The sequence below is a fragment of the Otolemur garnettii genome, unplaced genomic scaffold (assembly GCF_000181295.1).
Source record: "Otolemur garnettii isolate 467f Iridium unplaced genomic scaffold, OtoGar3 scaffold00043, whole genome shotgun sequence".
Classification (NCBI taxonomy): Eukaryota; Metazoa; Chordata; class Mammalia; order Primates; family Galagidae; genus Otolemur; species Otolemur garnettii.
In genome coordinates this window covers 1543305-1555560 of record NW_003852438.1, presented here as the reverse complement: position 1 = coordinate 1555560, position 12256 = coordinate 1543305, and the positions used below count along the sequence as shown (strand labels likewise).

At 38.2% G+C, this 12256-nt stretch overlaps 1 protein-coding gene across 1 annotated transcript in view; it reads left to right on the top strand.

Annotated features, from left to right (window-relative positions):
• The first annotated feature begins 5307 nt into the window (after nt 1-5307).
• Nucleotides 5308-12256, top strand: part of ENOX1 (ecto-NOX disulfide-thiol exchanger 1) — a 272529-nt gene continuing 265580 nt past the window's right edge. Inside the window, exon 1 of the mRNA XM_012805530.2 lies at nt 5308-5451. The gene's annotated coding sequence lies outside the window, so the exon portion shown is untranslated. The remainder of the gene's footprint in view (nt 5452-12256) is intronic.

Sequence of the window (12256 nt, the reverse complement as noted above, 5' to 3'; positions counted from 1 at the left end):
CAAAATTTAGATTCAGTCAAAAGGCCATACTCAAGGATCCAGAAAGACATATTTAGTCCCAAGGCTGCAGGTTCACAACCCCTGGATAGCTGTGCTGGGCATAGCTGACAAAGCAGCTTTCATAGATTGAGTCCAGTACTCACAGCTTTGCCAGGCTGGAGTTGCACACTTGTGGCTCTATGGTTGTGGAGTCTTGAGGGTAGACCGGCACCCATGGCTCCTCTAAGCATTGCCTTGCTGGGGATTCTATACATGACCCCAATCCCCTAGTTCTTCTGCACTGCCCTAGTGGGGATCTTCCACATGGCTCCACCCCTGTGGCAGGCAAAGCTCTGCTTAGGCTCCAAGGCTGTCCGAGACATCTTTTGAAATCTAGATGGAGATAGTCATGCCTCCACAGAGGAGGCAACTTTTGAAATCTAGATGGAGATAGCAATGCCTCTTCTACTCTGTCTACCTGCAGGATTGACACCACATGGATGCTGCCAAGGTAACAGGGGTGTCCATCCTTTTTACTTTTCTGCTACATATTGGAAAAATAAGAGTTGTTTGGGGGCCACATATAAAATATGCAAGCACTAAAGAAAGCTAATAAGCAAAAGAAAAGGTCTTTACATACTTTTTGCAATATCCAACACCACAGATAAGAAAAATAGTCCTCTAATAATGTTTATGTGGCTCACAGGCCACAGGTTGGACACACCTTTTGTCTTCTAGAGTGGTGGCTTAAGCCACACCTTGGCCAACTTGAGCCACATCTGGATGGCTAGGAGTGTTATGCTAGAATGTCCCCACATTCTAGCAGAGACTTGAAGCAGCCCTGGGTGGTGAGCCCCAAGGTCTTATGGATGCTCTGGGCCCCTCTCCTGAAACCGTTCTGCACTGAAGGCCCTGGAACGCTGGAACTGATGGAGGGAGAGCCTCACAGGTCTCTGAAGTGCCTTCTGGGTCGTTCTCCCACCCTCCTGATGAAAAGCACCTGGCTTCCTTCTAGCCATACTCATGTACTGATCAAACAGTCATTTGACCATTCCCTTGGTTTCCTTTTATAAACACACTTAAAAAAAAATCACTACTTGACCAGGCTGAGAATTTTCTAGATCTTCATATATTCTGCTTCTCCTTTAATTACAAACTTCATCTTCTAATCATTTCCCATCTCACATTCTCTCTTACAGTTAACCCCTATAGCACCCAGAAGTTCTGCTGCTTAGAGACTTATTCCAGATATTCTACTTCATTGCTCTTAACTTCTGCCTTCCACAAAGTCCTAGGACAGAACATAATTCAGCCAGCCAGATACTTTGCTACCTCACAACAAAGATGGCCTTTCTTCCCACTTCCAATACTTTGGTCCTCATTTCCATCTGAGACCTCAGTAGAACATAGTCTTCACTATTTATGTTTTTACCAGCATTTTGTTCACAACCACTTAAGTAATCTATAAGAAGGATCAGGATTTCTCTCCAGCTTTCCACCTTCTTTGGGCTCTCACCAGAATTGTGCTTAATGCTCTGTTCATGTGGTACCGACTTTTCCCAACATTCCCTTCAGATCCATTCCATGCTCTACACATTACCCAGCTCCAAATCTACTTCCACATGTTTAGGTATTTGTAACAGCATCACCCCATTCTTCTGGTACCAATTTCTGTCTATGTTTAGTGCTGCTACAACAAAATTCTGTAGATTGGGTAATCTATACATTATTTTCTCCCAGTTCTGGAGGTTAGGGCATAAGTAGTATCAGTTTTCTGGTGGTCTACTCTCTGCTTCCAATATGGCTTTTCTGGAGGGGAGCAATGCTGTGAAGGTAGAAGGCAGAAGGGCCATTTTATAATGGCCTGAATCGCATTTGTGAGGGAGGAGCCACTATGGCATAATCATCTCTTAAAGACTCCACCTTTTAGTACGAGCATATTGGCAACACCTACATTTTAGAGGGGACATGTTCAAACTGTAGACTTTTCCTTAAGCAGACCACTCAGGGCTGGGAGGCAAGAGGGATGTGGGAGAATTCAAGCCACTGTGTCTTTCTAGCTACTCCATGTAATTCAATATCATATGGGTCTGGCAAAGACAAAGTAGCATGGCTCAGTGGGGCTTTGATTTAAAAGGAATTTATTTAGAGGGACTGTACATTAAATCCATAAATGATGGTATTTCTGCCACTTTCTTTTAAGTTAATAAAGTCCAGAATATGGGGGAAATAGGAATGTTCATTAATATGATAAGACAGCATTTCCAAATGAATGATACTAAATCAAACAATGTTTGTTTTCATTGCTTCTAGAGAATCATAGCCACCAAAAAATACAGTACATCTTCCCATTATACGGCCCAGCGTAAAAGGGCATATGGTCAACAATATCCAGGAAAGGTTGCATAGAGATTTGAGTGTTAAGTCCTGCGATTTAGATTTCAGGCTAAGTTTAAAATTGGCCTGTCTAGAACTTGCCAAGTTCCATTAAAAGCCATGGTGTCATTTTGGATTGGAGTTGAACAGAGCAGGACCCTGTGGGATCATGTACTTTTCTTGGTAGCAATACATGAATTTTCTTCTTTGTATCATTTCTTTCTTGGCTCTTGTTATGTTAGGTATCTGCTTTCACACCAAACCCTGGAAAAAATGTCTAATTTTATGGACCTATTATTTCCCAAAGTTCCTCATTTTCTGGCTTTTCAGTTATATCAGAGGATTTCTGTAAAAGTCTAACTAATCACGTGTGTGTGTTTAGTTATACACATAGTTGAACTTAAATGCTGCCTTCCTCACTAAAGTCTTTTTGATGCCCTTTATCCTTAAGAGAGTGGACATCTAACTCCTCTGAAGCTTCTGAGCACTTTTCCCCTCACTGACAATACCCATGGTGTTATACAAAGATAGTGTGTTTCCTGACATTCTTGCCATTTAATGCATGACATACTTTATATGGGTTGTCTTAATCTTCAGAACAAGCCTTGAGGGAAATACTTTGTGCAGATGAGGAAGCTGTTGTTATAGAGTACCTTGCTCAAAGCCATACAGCCGCTAAGTAATGAAGCAGGGACACCCCCAGACAGTCTGGTTCTAAAGCTGATTCCTGAAAACACTTCCTGGGATCACCTTACAGTTTTTGACATCCCAGTTCTATTCCAGTACAGGACAGTAAGATGCTTGACTATAAAACACTATCATGCTTATTTCAGTGTTACTGGAATTTTCCAACTTATTGATTAACTCATAAGTATCCAATAAATAGTGGCTGAGTGAATGCTTAACAGTTGTCATTGGAGTTTGATGACGAAATGGCCTGCTAGCTTAGGCATTTAACCTGAAAATTTATTTTTGAGTGAATATGAAGAAAACAGAATGCTAGCACATGAGGATTTAAGAAGAGTTTCTATTTATTTTCCATACCTGTCACTTAGGTTTGATTCTGTGGTCCAAATATCCTTCTTCATTTTTTGTCAAACCCTCCTTTTTTATGAAGATAAACTGTCTCTGTTTTTCTCCATGTAATAATCCTGTGTATTTGGTTCTATAGAACTGGAATATACCATTAATCATTTTCCTTTTTATTTATTCATGACTTAAGCTTCTATTGCCAAAAATAAAATTAAAAAAAGTATTTTAAGTTAAAAATGTAATAAAAATTTTAAAAGTTATGCCTGACCTTCCTGGCTCCATCATTTTCTAGCCTTTCAGAGGCACTTCCCATGTATAGTGTAGCCATGAGCTAAAAGTTCCATGACTCAGATGAAAGCCTACAGTGTTAAAAGGTGGCATTTTGAGGGGAATGTTGATGTGCTTAGTTAGTGGACAGTGACCTAGAAACACAACATAAGTGCTGAGGAGTTCTCTGTGTTGGTACCTGGACCATCAGGATCACATAGAAAATTGACTAAAAATGAGAGAACTCTGAGCCTTGCTCAGTCACCCTCCGCCATTAAGATGGATGTACCTGCAAAGAGATACAGTATCATTACCCAGAGCCATAGAGGCTGTGGGCTTGGTTCCTAATTGTCTCAGGAAAACTAAATTTGGATCAGGACACCAGAGGAACTCTAGGTCATATGAGGGGCCAGAGGAAGATGAGAAGATTGCATCTCCAGCCTGCAGTAGCATTGCACACAAAAGTGACCATGACACAGGGGAGCTTCATGGTTTCCAACAAGTTCTCCCTCTTTGCAAAAGGAAGATGGGAGAAAAATGCACTGCTTACAGCTTCATTTTTGTGGGCCTAAGTGAGGCAATTTAATATAAAGCTAAAGCAAATTAGGAAAGACAGTTTCTTAATTTAGTAATATTTGAATTAATTTGGTGTATTTCAGTGTTATCAGTTCTCTTGTTTGTGAGATGTTTTTCTGTTACTTCAAGTGAAACCAGGGAAAGTACCTGCCTGGAGGCCTTTAGGCTTTAATAGATGCAGGTTCTAAGTCTGAGATTGGTGATCTGTGCATGTGCTTTCCCATCTGTAGAATGGAGTTAGTACTTTCCAATTACAGGGCTGTTCAGATTAAATATCCCATGTTTTCAAAGTCCCTTGCTCCTTGTAGGCACTCAGTAAGGAGTCTTGCTGCCTTTTGTGTTCATATCCTGCCCACAGTTCAATTCTCACCTGGTCAGAAAAGAAGAAAAGCAGAAGTTCACTAAGTTATAAAATATTCCTGACCTTAAGCATTTCTTAATACAGTGCTGAAATGTTACTGTCCCCCCCCCCGACATTTATGAATAAGAAGATTTAGATCATAAAATTAATAGCATCCTGCTAATAATAGTGGCAAATGCTAATACTAAGGTGACCAGATTTTAACATTGGTAAAGCAGGACACTATTGATGGGGGGTGGTGGTGGTGGTGGTTTCTTAATTAAAAATTTGGTCTATGTGGAGCAACAAAAATTTTCATAGAATGCAAAAATAGTGTTGTAATCTATATATTTTTAATTTAAACATAAGTACAATTTATAAATATAATACATTAAAAAAAATTATATATAAGGCAGTGCCTGTGGCTCAAAGGAGTGCAGGTCCACCTAGGCCACCTTGCCTAGGAGGGGAGTAGGGAGTTTATGTTAGCCTTTTCATTTCCAAATGAAGTTACATTAACCTCTTCATTCCCAAATGGAGTTATATTGTCATGCATTCTTTCCAAAAATGGGGACTTTTAAAAAATGCTGCGGGATGTGGGACAAATTGTTAAAAATTGGGACTGTCCCGCTTTGTCTGGTCACCTTAGCTAATACAGCACTTTCTGACCACAATGGCTGGGCCAGGCAGTAATGGTGCTGGATATTTCCTGATGGTGTGCTTTTCTTTTTTTCCAGAAGCCTCTGGTATGTCAGAACCACACTGTGTTTTTTGGGATTTCATTTGTGAACCGATTCTGTTTAAAAGACTTTTATGAAAACATTATTCCCATCAAGTACCTGAAGAACACATTTATCTTCTGAGCTGCCGGCAGTTTCAAGGTTTGTGTTAATTTTTCCTTTTTGTTTACTGAAGATATTAATTTTGAGGGATATTTTTAAATGGTTAATAGTCACACTCTTTTTCAGTTAGAACTCTGGAAGTAGATTTTGCACATATTACAAACTTCTAATTTCATTGAATGATAGTGTTAGGATGGAAACTCACAGTGGGCTGATAAGGAATTTTCAACACAAATATTAAGATGGAAAGAAATGAAAAGTTTATTTTACCTTCCCTGAGAGAGAGAGTTGGAAAAGGGCGTGACACCTGAGAAAAAGAAATGTGCCAGCCCAAAGGACAAGTGACTTGGGCTTTTTGGGTTTTATAAAGAGTAAAAAAGTTCCTTGTTTCAGACTGATAGCTGGAACAGCTGTGAAGCTGCTACACTTGTTTTTCCTTTTTATTTCTTCTCCTTGAGGCCAGCTTATCATTTTCTCTGGAATGTGGTTCTGACAGATGTGTTTTGGGGAAGGGTCATACTCTTTCTGTCTGCTCAGTTCCTTTTAAATGCTGTAAAAACATAAATCTGAGGCTGTTGCATTGTAATCTTGTCCTTCTAAGGGGCAATTATGTGCTGTTAGTTTTCTCCCCTTTTCTTTCTGTTAGTTTATTTTTCTCTGATAGTTTATTAGCAATGCTGTCCTTTCAGATAGACAGACAGACATAAATGAAAATAAATTTCTTTTTCTTTTCATACTTACTGGTAGATACTCTGTGGGATGTAACAAGGACATTAGAAATAAAATATATACCGCATTGGCTTAAAACAAATTTTATGTCTGTGTTGATATATTCTAACTGAAGAGATTCAGTAAATTTATCAAGTCTCTCTCTGTCTATATATATAAGTATATCATATTTCATTAACACATTCAGTTATTTAAGAATTGACAAATAAATTTATTATAAAACATTGAAAATCAAAACTGCATTTGTCAATATTGACTAGTATTATCATTAAGACAGTTTTCAAATTGTAAAACTGAGTGGCCAGCATGTTTTTATTTAGTTCTACCAGGAGGCACTCACCTTATGATTTGTAAATGATAGGATAGGGTTTATTTGGGATCGTGTTGTATGTTAAAAGTTTAAAAAATTACTAACAGTCTTGTTGCTTACTTAAGGAGAAAGCTCACTAGCAGAGCAAGCATTTTGTTTTGGAAATACATGTTTGTTGTTGAGATAGTACCAAGTAAAACACTTTCATTCTGAAGGTACTTTCTCACAAAGACCTCCAAGGCTAAATTCCGTCCACACATCTTTCATAGCTGGGAGAAGAAACAGGGTGCAGGGTAAGGCTTGGTGCTCTAAGTGGATGAAAACTAAATGAAGAAGAGCACAGGAGAAGGAACACAGCACTTTCTAGCATGACACATCTTTTCCTACAGGCATTTGTTTCATTTGGTGGTACTTTTATTCTGTCCACGGTGACAAATGTTTTCTCCCTTAATAGCCCTTTACCGCAGTTTTACTTTTTTTTTATATCTCCTGAGAAAGTAGATGTTACTGTAGTGCTGGGCTGGAATCCAGTTTCCCCAGCATACCCTTTGTTGTTAGGCCTCACGATTAGCCCACACTAAAGCGTGAGGCAGGGGCACAGGCTGGGGGCAGGGCAGATGGAATTTGTGTTTCCACCCTCAACTTTCCACTCTGTCAGTTTGGTGGGATGTCACAGTGTGTTGGAACCTAATAACTGTATCCATAGAAACAGAAGTGCTGAAAAGGACTTGAGAAGTTACTCATATGCTCTTCCTTAATCTCTAAGCAAGATTCCATGTAAATTGTCTGAAATCAGTAACAATCTGTTTATATCCTGGGATCCAATTTCCTTTTTTTCCCCTTTGCTTTATTTAAAATGGTGATTTAAAAAAGTCCAAAACAAAATCTACCCTTTCACCATGTGCACATTGTTGTACAGCAAATAGTTACTTTTTCATCTTTCAAGACTTAAATTTTGTACCTCTTGAAAAGCAGCTCCCCATTTCTCTTCCCTTCAGCTTGCAGAAACTATCATTCTACCTTCTCCCTTTTGCCAAATGCTTTTTCTGCATTGATGGCTGTGTGCTGACCATTGCAGGAAGGCTTCCGGGGACTGCTGCCTCCTTTCTACACGTTGCCCCGGTTCTTGAAATTCTCTAGTTTGCTTTTTCCCCTGATGGAAATCAGACTGTGTGTTATTTGCCCACCTCACCACATATGCATCTCTCTCTCTCTCTTACTCTAACTGCAAGCCTATTGCAAATTCTTGCCCCTCCTTTGCTGCCTTGTCTTCTTTTTATGAAAAGAGAAAATTTATTGGTTAGAGTCCACCTATATCATCATATTCTCAGTTCTGACATCATCCCTTTCCTGTGGGGAAGATTAAGCCCATTTTAAAATTTTTTCCTATAAAATTGTATAATCAAAAATGTTACTTAGACTTGCAATTTTTTTCTGAGTCTCTTAAGTTCCCTACATCTCACTTAGGAGTCCAGACAGGTTCAAGAAGCTTTAAAAATAATCTATTGCTATTTCTCAATTGGGGGTCATTGACATTTTAAGTAGGATAGTTCTTCCTGGTGCAAGATTATCCCATGTACATTAAAATATATAGTAATCTGAGTTCTGAGGGGAACCAGAGGCCAACAGCACCACCAGTCTCTAGCCATTATGGCAACGGATTCAAACCTTCCTTCCCATGTCCCTACAGGGAAAGTCTGTGGCTGCGTAGACCTCAGACTCCTTACTTAACAGTTGACCATGCCAAACTGGCAGAGTCAAGTACGGGGTGCATCCAGCCCAGCCTCCTGTCCATAACCTGGGTACCATTCTCCTTCCACTCTATCATACTTCACTGTGCTACATTTATTTGTAAGCTGTCTAGAAATATACTAACATGCGTTTATGGACAGATATACTTTTTGGAAGAACTAGAAATTCTGGTCTGGTGTTTAAAGGACATCATTTTCACTTGATACAGGAACTTGGATAAGGGAAAGTTGCTATTATAACAGCAAACAGGAGTAAGAAAATGGCAGGGTAAGAACAGTTCTGGCGATAGAAGGAAGCAACAGGGCCTCCGGAGAGGTGACAGGGCCGAGGTTATAATCGTGGCAGGTCAGGTACTAAGTGAAAGGGGTAGAAAATGTGAACTCCGGAGGAAAACTGAGATAAAGGTAAGTAATGAAGCATTATTTTTTTTAACTTGCTTTGCATTGAGCACCCTAGTTTTACTCTTTGCTCTAGGCCACTGTCACCTTTAGAAATTTAAAGATCAGTTTATTGGTAGCCCAGGGAGCCCTTGCTCCCGGCTTCACCTTTCTCTCCCTTGGGTCTGATATCCTCCATCTCATGCCACTGGTACCCTCCACCTGCATTTGTGCCTTCTCCCTCACTTGTCTATTGCAGGCCCCCAGTTCATTCTTCATGCATGTAGGATGTGAGGAAATGACAACTTATCTCTAGCTGATTCTTCCAAGGGCTCAAGTAAAGTTACAAATTAATAGGAGAAGACATAGAAACAACTGACCTTTGAGAAGTTTCTCCCCACAAAGCTTTGTTAAGTAAGGCTCCAAAAGTCTGGAGACTAACCATAATATGGGTACAACATCCCATGGAAAACCAAGTTTTCAGGCACTACTATTTTCTTTGGTTGTAAAGTAAGAAATCTTTGAATTCCTGACTGTATGGGTTACTTAATAGCAAAATGCTATGAATTCAGGAATTAAAGACACATTTCTGTGTATGGTTCTTTTCAGTTTTTTATAGTGGGATTATACTTAACACCCGCCTTAGCTTCCACAAGATACACAAAGTAAGTAGAGAGTAGAAAATGAGAACTGGACTAAAAGAAACTTTCTTTGCTTTCTAGCAAAATGGGAAATCCTAGACGATGTGATGTATCATCCATAAAAAGGCTACATTTATGGGGATAGAAAATATAATATCAAAAGACTTCTGGTATCTTGTGTTATTTAATTATTTAAAGCTTTATGACTAAGTTCCTGAGTCAGGTTTTTAAAACATGGGGATTTTCCTGTCTTGTCTTTTTTTGTGCATAGGACATCAAGTTATATTTGGCTTCTCAGAATTTCTCATTTCCTGAAATGCACCACTAGCTCTATAAACATGGAAGAATAAATATTAGCTTTATGAGAACACGTTCCTCTACTAGTTGAAAAATAGTGTATAATAAAAAACACAAGGATGTAATATTGAAAATTATAGATCAATATGCCCTCTTATTGTTGGATATATATCTAATCTTCATGCATAGAGTCTATTTTTTTGTGAAAAACACATGCTGTGTAATAGCACTTGTGTCTGTGATTTATTTCTGCCCCTCATATTTAATCTCAAGTGACTCTTGCCTCACTAGTGAAATGTTTCAGGCTTATTTTCCACTATGATTTTTTTTTAAGAAAAACCTCACTGGCTTCTTGCCATTAATTCTGAGAATTACTCATGATCCAAAATTAATAAAATGTTCGTAGGTTTCCTTCCTACTGGCATCTCCCAGTACCCAACGAATGAGCTTTTTGGGAATTATGTTAGAAAATGTTTATTGGCAAATTTGAAAGAAGAGGAAGTGTTTGTGAGGAGCTAAAAAATAAAACATTAATTGTGGTCTTGCACAGCTAATCAACACTTATAAGTGTGCAAATTATTATTCCAAAATTCAGACTCTAATTATACATTTGTAGAAGCAATGAAATGTGTCATCCATTAACTGTGTGACTTAAAAATTACACAGATGTCTCATAAGGAAGAGAAAGTATAACTCACAAGTAGTGTATTTAAGTTTGTCTAAATAGAATTGTACTGAATATAAATATATGTCTTTAATATTGTTTTTCTTTTCTCAACACTAATTTTTTTTTTTTTTTTGAGACGGAGCCTCAAGCTATCCCCCTGGGTAGAGTGCTGTGGCTTCACAGCTCACAGCAACCTCCAACTCCTGGGCTCAAGCAAGTCTCCTGCCTCAGCCTCCCAAGTAGCTGGGACCACAGATGCCCGCCACAACGTCTGGCTATGTTTTGATTGTAGCTGTCCTTGTTATTTGGCGGGTCTAGGCTGGATTCGCACCTGCTACCTTAGGTGTATGTGGCTGGCACCTTAGCCACTTGAGCTGCAGGCGCTGAGCCAACACTAATTTTTTTTTTTTAGAATTATGTCTGTTAATAATAAATTGGATTCATTCATCATAGTTATTTGTTGTATAGGTTTCCACAAATGAAGTATGTCCACCTTCTAATGATAGAACATGTCTCCGTCTTTTGACTTTTCCAGACAGTCATCTGCTTGCACCCATCTCATCTTTCCTGTCAGATGTAGGTGTTCACTATGCAATACTCTGCATCCTTCCCTACCCTCCACCCCCACCCCAGCCCCGTCACAGAGTAGGTACTTGGGAAATTACATTCTGCTTCTCTTTCCTTCTTGTCAACATAGTTTTCGTTCTGTTTTGTTGTTTCAGTTAGAGGTGCCTCTGTGCTTTTCTATTGATTGTCCCACGTGCAGTTTTCTAATGTGGCTTTACCAATTCCATCTCAATCAAGTATAGTTGTGTCTGAAGAGTAAGAACTGACTTAAAAAAAAAAAAAAGAAAGAAAAGAAAAAGAAAAAAATAGAGCAAAGACAAACTAGAGAGAGTGAAAGAAGAAAGAAGGGGTTATTTCCTGCCCTCAGCTTCTGAGACTCCGTTGGTGTCCATGAGAGGCACAGTTTTTGAAGTAAATTTGCACGTTCTTTACACTCCATTATCTTGAAGGTCACCTTGTTTTAGAGAACCTTTTCTCTTCCATTAGACCAAGAAAAAAATTCCCTTTTGTCTTTTTGTTTCATGAGAATGTTAGAAAAATGTGCATGATTCTTTAAAAAGTTTTGTTAAGGATTTCAGATCTATCTCAACTTAAGTGGTTGGTTTAGTGTTTGGTACTTTCACAAAAATGAGAGCTATCAAAAATTATTAAGTGAGTATGTAGTTGCATTTTTGGTAGATTTTAGGGTTGTTTTATGGAACATTTTGCCTAGTATGTTCTAAGTAAATCTTTTTTGAATAAACCAAGTAATCAATATTTGTACAGTTCGTAGTAATAAATATTTGCAGAGGTCATGGTCATTTGACTTGGAGTTATGTTAAAATTTTTTATTAATCATCTTTTATCTACTGCAGAGTATCACTTCAACACTTAGACCTCATATAAATGAAAGCAGGTCTGTAAACAAAGGAAAGATCAGAGTTAACTGACAGTATCAATTTTTATGAAATATTAAAATTAAAGTCTGTGTTTAGGATTCCTAGCTTATTTAGGGCTTTAAAAAGAAGTATTCTCTATGTTAAAATTTTAACAGTGTTTACACTTTTCTCAAATTTTGTTCTTATTTTGTTATTCTAACAGATTAAAGCTTTTTGGAGGGTCAGTTATATTTTTGTGTATGATCATGGGCTCAGCCAGTTGCCACTACTAAAAAAAAAAAAAAAAAAAACCTAGCATAAAACATTCAAGAGTAAAAGCAATTATTTCTAGAACTGATAATAGCCTTTCTTGGGTTCAGTCATTGCTCTTTTAAATTATTTATTCCCTTCCAGACACTGGAGCTTATTAGACTGTAAATGATCATACTACTTTCCAAATATAATTTTCTATATAAAAGGCTTAATTAATAAGTGTTGAGAACTTCCTTTGGTCTTCCTAGTGCTCTGGTTTTTTCTAAAAGTTCAACTTTGTAGGGTTTCCCTTTCCTTAATCTTCATTTTTGTTGTATATGGTGGAATTCTACTAAGCTAAGATTTGTGCCAATTTTAGTTTTCAGCAGACTTTT